The sequence below is a fragment of the Mirounga angustirostris genome, unplaced genomic scaffold, assembly GCF_029215605.1.
Source record: "Mirounga angustirostris isolate CCGP_5_RB_7025 unplaced genomic scaffold, mMirAng1.0.hap1 SCAF_3, whole genome shotgun sequence".
NCBI lineage: Eukaryota > Metazoa > Chordata > Mammalia > Carnivora > Phocidae > Mirounga > Mirounga angustirostris.
This window is the reverse complement of record NW_026991711.1, coordinates 26,123,705-26,135,538: the sequence shown is the minus strand read 5'-3', so window position 1 is coordinate 26,135,538 and position 11,834 is coordinate 26,123,705. Positions and strand designations below refer to the sequence as shown.

At 35.7% G+C, this 11,834-nt stretch overlaps 1 pseudogene; it reads right to left on the bottom strand.

The window, feature by feature from the left end:
* Positions 1–1,504: 1,504 nt before the first annotated feature.
* Positions 1,505–1,896, bottom strand: LOC123838701 (small ribosomal subunit protein eS24-like; annotated as a pseudogene).
* Positions 1,897–11,834: the final 9,938 nt, after the last annotated feature.

Below are 11,834 nucleotides of genomic sequence, written 5' to 3'. Positions count from 1 at the left end.
TTATGTCGATTCAGATGCCAAATTGTCTCCTAGATGAGTAATTTGAAATTTTTCCTTAAAGTCACCAAATTTTTTTTTTTGCCTTAGTTTGCCCATCAATTCTGAACCTCCTCGTCTTTGGGAAATAAAGGTTAGCTTATACATAATGAAGAACTATTGAAATTTTTATTCCATTTTGCTAGGTTAAGAAATTGTCCCAAGACATAAATTATTCCCTCCTGGAGAAGATTGTTATATAATTCAGATATGAAGTTGATATATTAGTGATTATGTCAAAAGTCAGTTATCAGGCCTAGTTTTCATTTGCACAGGTGTCTCTGCTTTCTCTCTTCAGCACAGGCAAACAGCTCACTGTGCCTGGACTGCAGGGAGGATCAAAAGTGTCTTCACCTACTGAACTAAACTGGGGAAGCCAACATCCTGCACTCAATCAGCAATCTGGCTTTTCCCCATTGTCAATTAAGGGAAGTTCCATAGACTTTCCATCTCAGGGAATGAAATCTTGGAGACCACCATTTACATTTTGGTATAGACTTCTGTCCTCATTTTGCTCAACTGTTTATTTAATATGGAGGATGACTATCTCATGATTTTATCTTGGATTAAATCACACTGGTTTCTTGGGGGTTTTCTCCCACCTCATTTGACATTTGTACTTACCCAATATCTTACAGTGAAGAAGCTCCTCAGGTTCCAGTACTGAGTTTTCTTTCCCTCCCAACCATCCCAACCAACCTACCTTCCTTCCTTCCTTGCTTCCTTTCTCTTTATACTTCTTGAGTTATCTCATCCATTCTTATGGTTTTACACACAAATCTTCCGCTGATCTCCCTGGCTTCTGGCAGATGTTTCACACTTGTAAAATTATAATCATAAGCCATAAATATCTTTAATTAGGCTTGATGAAATTTGATTAACACCATATGCCACATGCCAATAGCAGAAACCTTGACAGGACACAAATGCTTTTGAGAATTCAAAGCACTTAACAATTAGTGCTTGTTTGAATAGAAAAGTAAGCGTATTAATGAATATTTACAGACCAGTTATCATACAATTTTATTTAAGTTCAATGTGTTATCTGTCTTGATATCTAAAATACATATTTATAATCTATCTTGAAAACATCAGAAAGCATTTCTATAACATCAGTGTTTTGGTTTTTTTTTTTTTTGGTTGTTTTTAACTGGTTCCAAGAAAGGTTGGTTTATAATCTTATAATAATAAATGTAAGCTTAGAGTTCGCTTAGAGTTGTATCTGTTTTTCCCCACACATGATCCATTTTAGTCACTGACATTGTAACAGTTCATTAACCATAGCCTCAGGAATCTATTACTAATAAACTCAATAAATGTTATTATTAGTAACATTGCTAAAGTACATTTATCTTTTTTCTTCACACTAACATTCTTAGTTTATTGATCCTCTCATGAAAAATCTGCACAACCACCACAGAAAAAGCCACTGCAGCATCTTTACTCCTTCTGTTGTCCAGTCTCCAGCTCACTTTTTGCCAGCACCATCATTGGTTTTTGCAGTCCCCCTGACTTTCTTCATTCTGTTCTTGCATTCCTTTCGCTGTTTTCTTGATGTCTTTTTCTTCTCATACTGGCCATGTCTTGCAAGTCTGTGTTTGGGTTCATTTTTCTTTGAATAATCCAAGGAATCATAAATCATGCCAAAGCCAGTTGTCTTGCCACCACCAAATGGGTTCTGAATCCAAACACAAATATGACATCTGGTGTGGTCTTGTACATTTTGGCTAGTTTTTCCCGAATTTCTGTCTTAGGTACTGTTGCCTTTCTGGGATGAAGAACTTCAGTGACCATCTGTTTCCGCTGAAGTAGTCGGTTAGTCATGAACTTCCTGGTCCGGGTAGTTACTGTGTCGTTCATGATGGCGGCCAAGCCTAAAGTACATTTATCTTTTAAAAATCCCAAATAAAATAGAGTGGCCTAACTCATTAAATTATATATGTGTACATTTACATATGTAAATATGTATATTTACATATATACATATTATGTCTATTATATATATTTCATGTATGTGTTTGATTTATGTGTGTATGGATGTCTACAGATATATATTTATGTGTTGAATAACTTACTTCATATTTTAACCTCGATTTTTACTAATCGTCTCAAGGTTAACCTATTAACATGAAACTCCATATTTTGCTCCCAAAACTGTTCCTTAGCAAATCTTTCCCATTCTAGTAAATTGCATTGGCATCTATCCAATTAGAAACCTAACAATAACTCATCCTTTTTTCATCTTTCTCCTCCCCCATCCATTCCATTAGCAATTCTTGCCCTGTCTCATTTCTGTTTAGCTCTCTGCATTTTACTGCCATTAAGCTAATCAATGCCACCATACTCTTCTCCAAAACTGCTTTTATTCATGTTCCATTTAGCATTACCCATCTGCAGGAAGTCACCTTAAAAATATTTATATATGATAATGTCACTCCCTTTCTTAAATCATTTGATGATTTTCTTTGTACTTTTTAAAGTCTAAACTACCTACCCTAGCTTTTAAGATTCTATCTTCAACTGTTATACCAAAATCAACTTATACCCTTTTACTTGGTAAGCTCTTTCTTGTCAAAATGCCGTAATTCTATTCTCTAAGCATCAAGCTCCTCTACTCTTCATAATTCGTGAACTCACTGTTCTGTCTTGGAAATACTATTTTAAAATATTCTGAGCTTGACTCCTATTTTATAGTTATCAGTGCCTCTGTTGTTTTCTGAAGGATTCTAGCCCACTGCAAACTGAAGACCATTTTGAGTAAGTCATTCTTTTTCTTTCACCCTCCTTTTCCCTTGATAGTTAACTTACTTTTTTTTAAGAGTTATTTGAGAGAGAGAGAGAGGCAGAGCAAAAGGAGAGGGAAAGAATCTCATGCAGACTCCCCACTGAGCATGGAGCCCAACTAGGGGCTTGATCTCTGAACCCTCAATTCATGACCTGAGTGGAAATCAAGAGTAGGACACCTAATGGACCGAGCTACCCAGGCACCCCTCCCTTGATAGTTACTTTCAATCTAATTTTGTTTGCTTGTTTGTTTGTTTTTTTTTAATTCCTTTAGTAATACTAAAATTTAAGCTCTTACAGGACAAGAAGCCTTTTCTCTCTTGTTTCATCATCTGTTGCTAACACCCAACGAAGATACTAGTGTGTAGTATTGAAGGAAACCAGAATGTGTTACTCTCAAATTATTGACATTAAGGGTTCTTTTAAACTGAAGGAAGTTTAAGGAAGCAGGAAATATAAGAAAAGCTCCCTCTACTCTCTCTCTTTTTTCCTAAGGAAGCAGCAAATATAAGAAAAGCTCCCTCTACTCTCTCTCTTTTTTCCTAAGGAAGGGAGTAAATTTTCCCTCTACTGGAGACAGATTCTTATCAGCCCAGATATGGCACAAGAGGAATCTGCAAACATACTTTACTCCAATTCTTCCCTACCATATATTTATCTTCTTGCAGTTTGCTGCCCTTGGAAGCCTAAAACTGCTTTCTTTTGTCCTGACATTTCTCTATAAATTTATTGTTCTTTGTTGAAGATGTTATATAAGCTGGAGTTATGAACCCCCACTTTGAGTTACTTTTTGTTTAAGTTTCTCCTGTATGATGTCTATTGCACTTGTTAATGAACTGTTTTTCTCTTATTAATCTTTTTGTTACAGTATCAGCCAAAAACCTAAGATGAATAAAGTTTTGTCATAGTTTCCTTTCTCTGCTGTAAGAGAATACCACAAATTTAATGGCTTAAAAGAACACAAATTTATTACTGTATAGTTTTGGAGTTTGAAAGTCCAAAATGAGTATAAATGGGCTAAAGCCAAGGTGTTAGCAGATAGGGGCTGCATTTCTTCCAGAGGTTGAAGGGAGAATCCATTTCCTAGACTTTTCCAGCTTCAAAAAGCTGCCCACATTCCTTAGTTCATGGCTCCAGTCCTCCTCTGCACTATATCTGCATCAACATTGAGCTGAGTATTCATCACAGTACCATCTCTCTGGTTCTTTCTCTTTTACCTTCCTCTTCCACTTATAAAGACCCTTGTGATTTTATTAGGCCCAGCTGGATAACCCAGGATAATCTTCCCATCTCAGGGCCCCTAATCATCAGACTTAATTTCGTCTGCACCCTTAATTCTCCATTGTCATATAACTTTACACATTCACGTGTATTGAGAAGTAGGACATGTATATATTTGGGGACCCATTATTCTGCCTACCACAGTAGGTAATGATTAGTTTGTTTTGTTTGTCTTATGAATGAAGAAGGGATAAAATTTTCCTTTAAGCACCCATCTGTTAATTCTCTGCTATGAATGTTTGGATAGGTGAATTAGGTGACATTGCATTACTCCTAAGCGTATATTCAGAATTAATAAAATTTGATTTTTACTTACACATTCTTTATTTGACATTCTCCCAAACAAACAAAAACAATTTTTTTAAAGATTTTTATTATCATTATTATTATTTATTTATTTGACAGAGAGAGACACAGCGAGAGAGGGAACACAAGCAGGGGGAGTGGGAGAGGGAGAAGCAGGCTTCCCGCCGAGCAGGGAGCCCGATGCGGGGCTCGATCCCAGGACCCTAGGACCATGACCTGAGCTGAAGGCAGACACCTAACGACTGAGCCACCCAGGCGCCCCAAAAACAGAATTATCCTAAGTGTATAAAGCAGCATAGTGCTGTGGACAAGTTTCGGTTTTGGAGAGAAACAGAGCTGAAATTGAAATGTTCCCCCAAATTATTCAAGTGATTGTAAAATCATGGCCAACTCATAAAGCATTTCCTTTTTTTAAAGATATTATTTATTTATATGACAGAGAGAGAGAGCATGCACAAGCAAGGGGAGCAACAGGCCAAGGGAGAGGGAGAAGCAGGCTCCCTGAGGAGCAGGGAGCCTGATGCCGGGCTCCATCCCAGGACCCTGGGATCATGACCTGAGCCGAATGCAGACACTTAACTGACTGAGCCACCCAAGTGCCCATCATAAAGCATTTCTATTTATAAGTCTCTTAATACACAAAATAGGGATATCATTTTTAATACTTCAACCCTATTTATGGGAAGTATTTTACAGAGGGTAGGTGTCAATAAGTACTGTTAGTTTCAGGAACTCACAACTATATGGTCAGTTAATCTTTGACAAAGCAGGAAAGAATATCCAATGGAAAAAAGACAGTCTCTTCAATAAATGGTGTTGGGAAAACTGGACAGCAACATGCAGAAGAATGAAACTGGACCACTTTCTTTTTTTTTTTTTCTTTTTTCTTTTTTTTAAGATTTTATTTATTTATTTGAGACGGAGAGAATGAGAGACAGAGAGCATGAGAGGGAGGAGGGTCAGAGGGAGAAGCAGACTCCCTGCCGAGCAGGGAGCCCGATGCGGGACTCGATCCCGGGACTCCAGGATTATGACCTGAGCCGAAGGCAGTCGCTTAACCAACTGCGCCACCCAGGTGCCCTGAAACTGGACCACTTTCTAAAGCAACAGTTTCCACGCAGTTAGTGATTTGGCAGGTGTGTCTGTCAAAAGTAGACTATAGAAAAAGTCACTGAAAAGATTACTCCAGTTCTCTAATACCCATTCTTTCTTCTCAAATGTTGGTTTCATTTCCTTTAAACATCTGCTCTGAAATAATTTACCATTTCAGCTCTGTTTAACTTCTAGCATTTGTGACTCATTCTGTTTTTCTTAATCACTTCCAAAAAAGTAGTCATAATCTCCCTCAATTGCTTGGGGGAGAGGAAGTAGAACACATTTATTCCTTTTCATCACAATTTAAACTGGATGGAAATCATGTTCATAAAAATAATTTTCAAATGATGACAAGTTAAAACATTTTTACATCTCCTGTGGTAAGAATGCATTGTATCTATATGTTTTTAAAAACTTCAAGGAGACAAATGTTATGATAATTTCTATTTCCCAATCCGGTCCTCTTTGTTAGCCTTTTCATGTGAACTGTAAAACAACAGAAGTGCCATTAAAATCACTTTCCTATGTGGGTATGGGTATTTTTACTACGTATACATAGACATATACATAGGTTTGTATTTTCAGTACCTTTATACGTGAAGTTTATTTCACTTTATCTGTCCTGTGCTTATTTTATATTTCAACGTTCTCAATTGTACTTTTAAGGTGCTTTTTTTTCATATTTGAGTAATGTACACAGTGTTAAAGTCACATAGTGCAGTGAACTTGTAAAAAATCAATAGCAGGGGCACCTAATTGGCTCAGTCGGTTAAATGTCTGCCTTTGGCTCAGGTCATGATCCCGGGGTCCTGCATCAGGGTCCCTGCTCAGTGCTTCTCCTTCTCCTTCTGGTGCTCCCCATGCTTTTGCTCTCGCTGTCTCTCCCACTCTCAGTCAAATACATAAAATCTTTTTAAAAAAATCAATAGCAGATGCTCACTGGCCTCTTTTTCTCTGAACAGCATCCCACTCTCTAGAGGCAATACTTATCATTGTTTTAACTCTTGTCATGCACTGTTGCTTCTTTATTTACCAATGGTAAACATTATCATTCGGCTTCCAATTATAGAAGATAGGGATTATAGCTTTCTTATATTCTTAGCACTTCCCTTTCATAGTCATGACAAAATTTTTCTTTGAAAAGAAAATATCTTCTTTCGATATTTGCAAATGACATATCAGATAAAGGGCTAGTATCCAAAATCTATAAACAACTTGTCAAACTCAACACCCAAAGAACAAATGATCCAGTCAAGAAATGGACAGAAGACGTGAACAGACACTTTTCCAAAGAAGACATCCAAATGGCCAACAGACACATGAAAAAGTGCTCAACATTGCTCAGCATCAGGGAAATCCAAATCAAAACCTCAATGAGATACCATCTCACACCAGTCAGAATGGCTAAAATTAACAAGTCAGGAAACAACAGATGTTGGCGGGGATGCGGAGAAAGGGGAACCCTCCTACACTGTTGGTGGGAATGCAAGCTGGTGCAGCCACTCTGGAAAACAGTATGGAGGTTCCTCAAAAAGTTGAAAATAGAGTTACCATATGACCCAGCAATTGCACTACTGGGTATTTACCCCAAAGATACAAATGTAGTGATCTGAAGGGGTACATGCACTCTGATGTTTATAGCAGCAATGTCCACAATAGCCAAACTATGGAAAGAGCCAAGATGTCCATTGACAGATGAATGGATAAAGAAGATGTGGTGTATATATACAATGGAATATTATGCAGCCATCAAAAGGAATGAAATCTTGCCATTTGCAATGACGTGAATGGAACTGGAGGGTATTATGTTGAGCGAAATAAGTCATTCAGAGAAAGACATGTATCATATGAGGAATTCTTAATCTCAGGAAACAAACTGAGGGTTGCTGGAGTGGTGGGGGTTGGGAGGGATAGGGTGGCAGGTGATAGACATTGGGGAGGGTATGTGTATGGTGAGCACTGTGAATTGTGTAAGATTGTTGAATCACAGACCTGTACCTCTGAAACAATACATTATATGATTAAAAAAAAAAAAAGATAGTAGGAAGGGAAAAATGAAGGGGGGAGAATTGGAGGGGGGAGACAACCATGAGAGACTAGGACTCTTAGAAACAAACTGAGGGTTCTAGAGGGGTGGGGTGGGGGAATGGGTTAGCCTGGTGATGGGTATTAGAGAGGGCATGTATTGAATGGAGCACTCGGTGTTATACGCAAACAATGAATCATGGAACACTACATCAAAAACTAATGATGTAATGTATGGTGATTAACATAACATAATAAAATTTAAAAAAAATCTCTTCTTTCAGTACTATCACTCAGTGAATAATACTTCATTCATATCATCTTTATTGTACAACAGAGGCTGCTTAAATTGCCTAAATTTTTTCATATTTTAAGATTCATTTTAACATTGATCACTCATTAATTGTTTAAAAATACTCAATATAATTTTATATATAGTCTGTCTTCTCATATAGTATAAATTTTTTTTGAGGGAAAAGGTGGATTGTATTTGGTTTTCTTTTGTTTTATTATATATTTTCAAAAAAATTATTCTGGGTATTTCAGGTGTCCCTCTCCAATCAACTTGAGTTTTGAGTTTCTATTAAGAGTCCTGTAAACCTCTTGTCTCAACCTTTCCCACTGTTGACAGTTTTGAAACTCTCTTCATAATTATATAGATATCCACAACAAAAGTATATAATAACTGAAATGAAGGTATAAGTCTATGATTTCTTACTTTTTCCTTTTTTTTTAAGATATTTATTTATTAGAGCACACAAGCAGGGGGAGCAGCAGGCAGAGGGAGAGGGAGGAACAGGCTCCCCCCTGAGTAGGGAGCCCAATATAAAATTAATATACAGAAATCTGTTGCATATCTATACACCAATAATGAAACAGCAAAAAAAAAAAAAATCAAGGAATAAATCCCATTTACGATGCACCAAAAACCATAAGATACCTAAGAATAAATCTAACCAAAGAGGTAAAGGATCTGTACTCTCAAAACTATAGAACACTTATGATAGAACTTGAAGATGACACAAAGAAATGGAAAAACAGTCCATGCTCATGGATTGAAAGAACAATTATTGTTAAAAACTCTATACAACCCAAAGCAATCTACACATTTAGTGCAACCCATATCAAAATACTACCAGCATTTTTCACAGAGCTAGAACAGACAATCCTAAACTTTTCATGGAACCACAAAAGCAATCTTGAAAAAGAAAAGCAAAGTAGGAGGCATCACAGTTCTGGACTTCAAGCTATATTACAAAGCTGTAGTCCTCAAGACAGTATGTATTGGCATAAAAACAGACACATAGATCATTGGAACAGAATAGAAAACCCAGTAATGGACCCACAACTATATGGTCAACTAATGTTCAATAAAGCAGGAAAGAATATCCAATGGAAAAAAGACAGTCTCTTCAACAAATGGTGTTGGGAAAACTGGACAGCAACATGCAGAAGAATGAAATTAGACTGCTTTCCTCTATCATACACAATCCTATATCATACACAAATATAAATTCAAAATGGATTAAAGATTAAATGTGAGACAGGAAACCATCAAAATCCTAGAGGAGAACACAGGAAGCAACCTCTTTGACATTGGCTATACAACTTATTAGTTAGATCTCCTACAAAAGAAAAATGAACTATTGGGATTTCATCAAATAAAACTTTCTGCACAGAGAAAGAAACAATCAACAAAACTAAAAGGCAACCTTTGGAAAGGGAGAAGATATTTGCAAATGACACATCTGATAAAGGGTTAGTATCTGAAATCTATAAAGAACTTATCAAACTCATCACCCAAAAATCAAATAATCCAGTTAAGAAATGAATAGACATTTTTTCCTAGGAAGACATCCAGATGGCTAACAGATATGTGAATAGATTCCACATCACTCATCATCAGGGAAATACAAATCAATACTATGATGTGATGTCACCTCCCACCTCTCAGAATGGCTAAAATTAACAGCACAGGAAACAACAGATGTTGGCAATGATGGGGAGAAAGGGAAACCCTCTTGCACTGTTGGTGGGAATGTGAACTGGTGCAGCCACTCTGGAGAACAGTATGAAGGTTCCTCAAAAAGTTAAAAATGGAACTACCCTATGACTCAGCAATTGCACTACTAGGTATTTACCCAAAGGATTCGAAAATATACATCGAAGGGATACATGCACCCCAGTGTTTATAGCAGCATTATCAACAATAGCCAAACTATGGAGAAAGTCCAAATGTTCATCAACTGATGAATGGATAAAGAAAAAGTGGTATATACATATATACAATGGAATAATTCTCAGCCGTCAAAAAATGAAATCTTGCTATTTACAACAACATGGGTGGAGCTACAGTGCATTATGCTAATCAAAGTAAGTCAGTGAGAGAAAGACAAATACCATATGATTCCACTCATGTGGAATTTAAGAAAGAAAACAGATGAACATATAGGGGGAAAAGAAAAAGAAAAGCGATTAGAGATTCTTAATCATAGAGAACAAACTAAGGGGTGATGGAGGGAAGTGGGTGAGGGGTGGGCTAGATAGTTGATGGGTATTAAGGAGGGCACTTGTTATGATGAGCACTGGGTGTTTTATGTAAGTGATGAATCAATCACTGAATTCTACTCCAGAAACCAATATTGCACTGTATGTTAACTACTTAGATAGATAGATGATAGATAGATAGATAGATAGATAGATAGATAGATGATAGATAGATAGATAGATAGATAGATAGATAGATAGATAGATAAGAAACAAACTTGTAGGCCAATGTCTCTTATTAACTGAGAGGTCAAAATCCGGAATAAAAAGTTAATATAATCCAGTAATTTAAAAGGATAGCCTACATGCCTCAGAATCCTCTCCTAATCTTTCCCAATTTCTCTTCAGCACTGAGGCAATCATTGCTGGAGATTCTTTACAGATGATTTTTATCTATTCTAGAGGATATGACACCATACAATATGCATTTTTTGCTGTCTAACCATTTCATTCACTGTAATGTACTTGAATTCATCCATTTTGTGTCTATCAGGAGTTCATTACTTTTCATTGCCGAGTAGTATTTCCTCATATGTATATATCATTCTCTTGTTAATGGATGTTTGTTTTCTGTCATGATTAGTTATAATGAATAAAGGCACTATGAACATTAAGAAAAAGGAAAATGCTTAGTACACTGCCTGGTCCATAGTAAGGGAAATATAAATGGTAGTGCTTTATATTATTATTATTGTTGTTGTTATTATTCACATATGTATGTATACAATGTGTACCAAAAGAAATATAAAATGCATATATATATTATATGCATATATTTAGTATGCATATATATTATCTATAATACGATAGATATTAAACTTACATGTAACATTGGTAGCTTATTATACTAAAGGAGAATGCCTCAGTTACCTGAGGAAGTTCTGAATGTGGTCTCTGCAGTTATCTCTGATAATCTCAGTGTGGTTAATAAGAAATATTTAGGTACTGAATATTTCTGAGGTATCTAAATTTCTACTGTTAAGATATGGCTAGCTTTGGGATATAGTTCAGTCAATTTAATTGATCAATTATTGGTTGAATAATTGTTTAATCTTTCAAAGCATGGATAATTCAAAAGATAAGATTCAGGAGAGTTTGTTTTAATTATAACTCATAAGTCCCTATTTCTTTCTTTAAGATTAGCGCCCATGGTATAGAAAGAGTTATTTTCAATATATAAATTCAAATCTTCACATTCACAGGAAAAAAAAGATCATCTTTTAATAAGATTTTAGAATCCTATTTAATAGCTAGGATTTTAATCTCCCCAATGACAGTTTAGATACATAATTTCTACTTAAAATCATGTTCACTTTCAGAAAATACTAGTATCAAATGTGTGAAAGCAAAATAATGAGGGAAGAGGAGAAGAAGAAACCTGCTTGGATTTTTTCTGTATTTCCTATTTACTTGTGTCTTTTACATAAATTTCATAATAATTAAACTGTTTTGTGATAACTTATTTTATAACTTTAAATAATGTGTGTAGTCTCTTAAATGGAAAGGGAGCTCTTCTGCTTTTAAAAATATTATTTTCATATTTTTAGCTTTTAAACTATTGGGAAACCCTGTTAATGCAAATCGAGACCCAAGAATGGAAGATCAGAATTTTCTTATATTACTAAAAATGGAGAATATTATGGAATTTTACTGAAATAAATTTATTATGATAATTTAAATAAATTTCACATTTTGAGTCGAATTTAGTTCTAAGCAAGTTGAAAATAGTGAAAATTGTTTCTATAATCACTGCCAACACA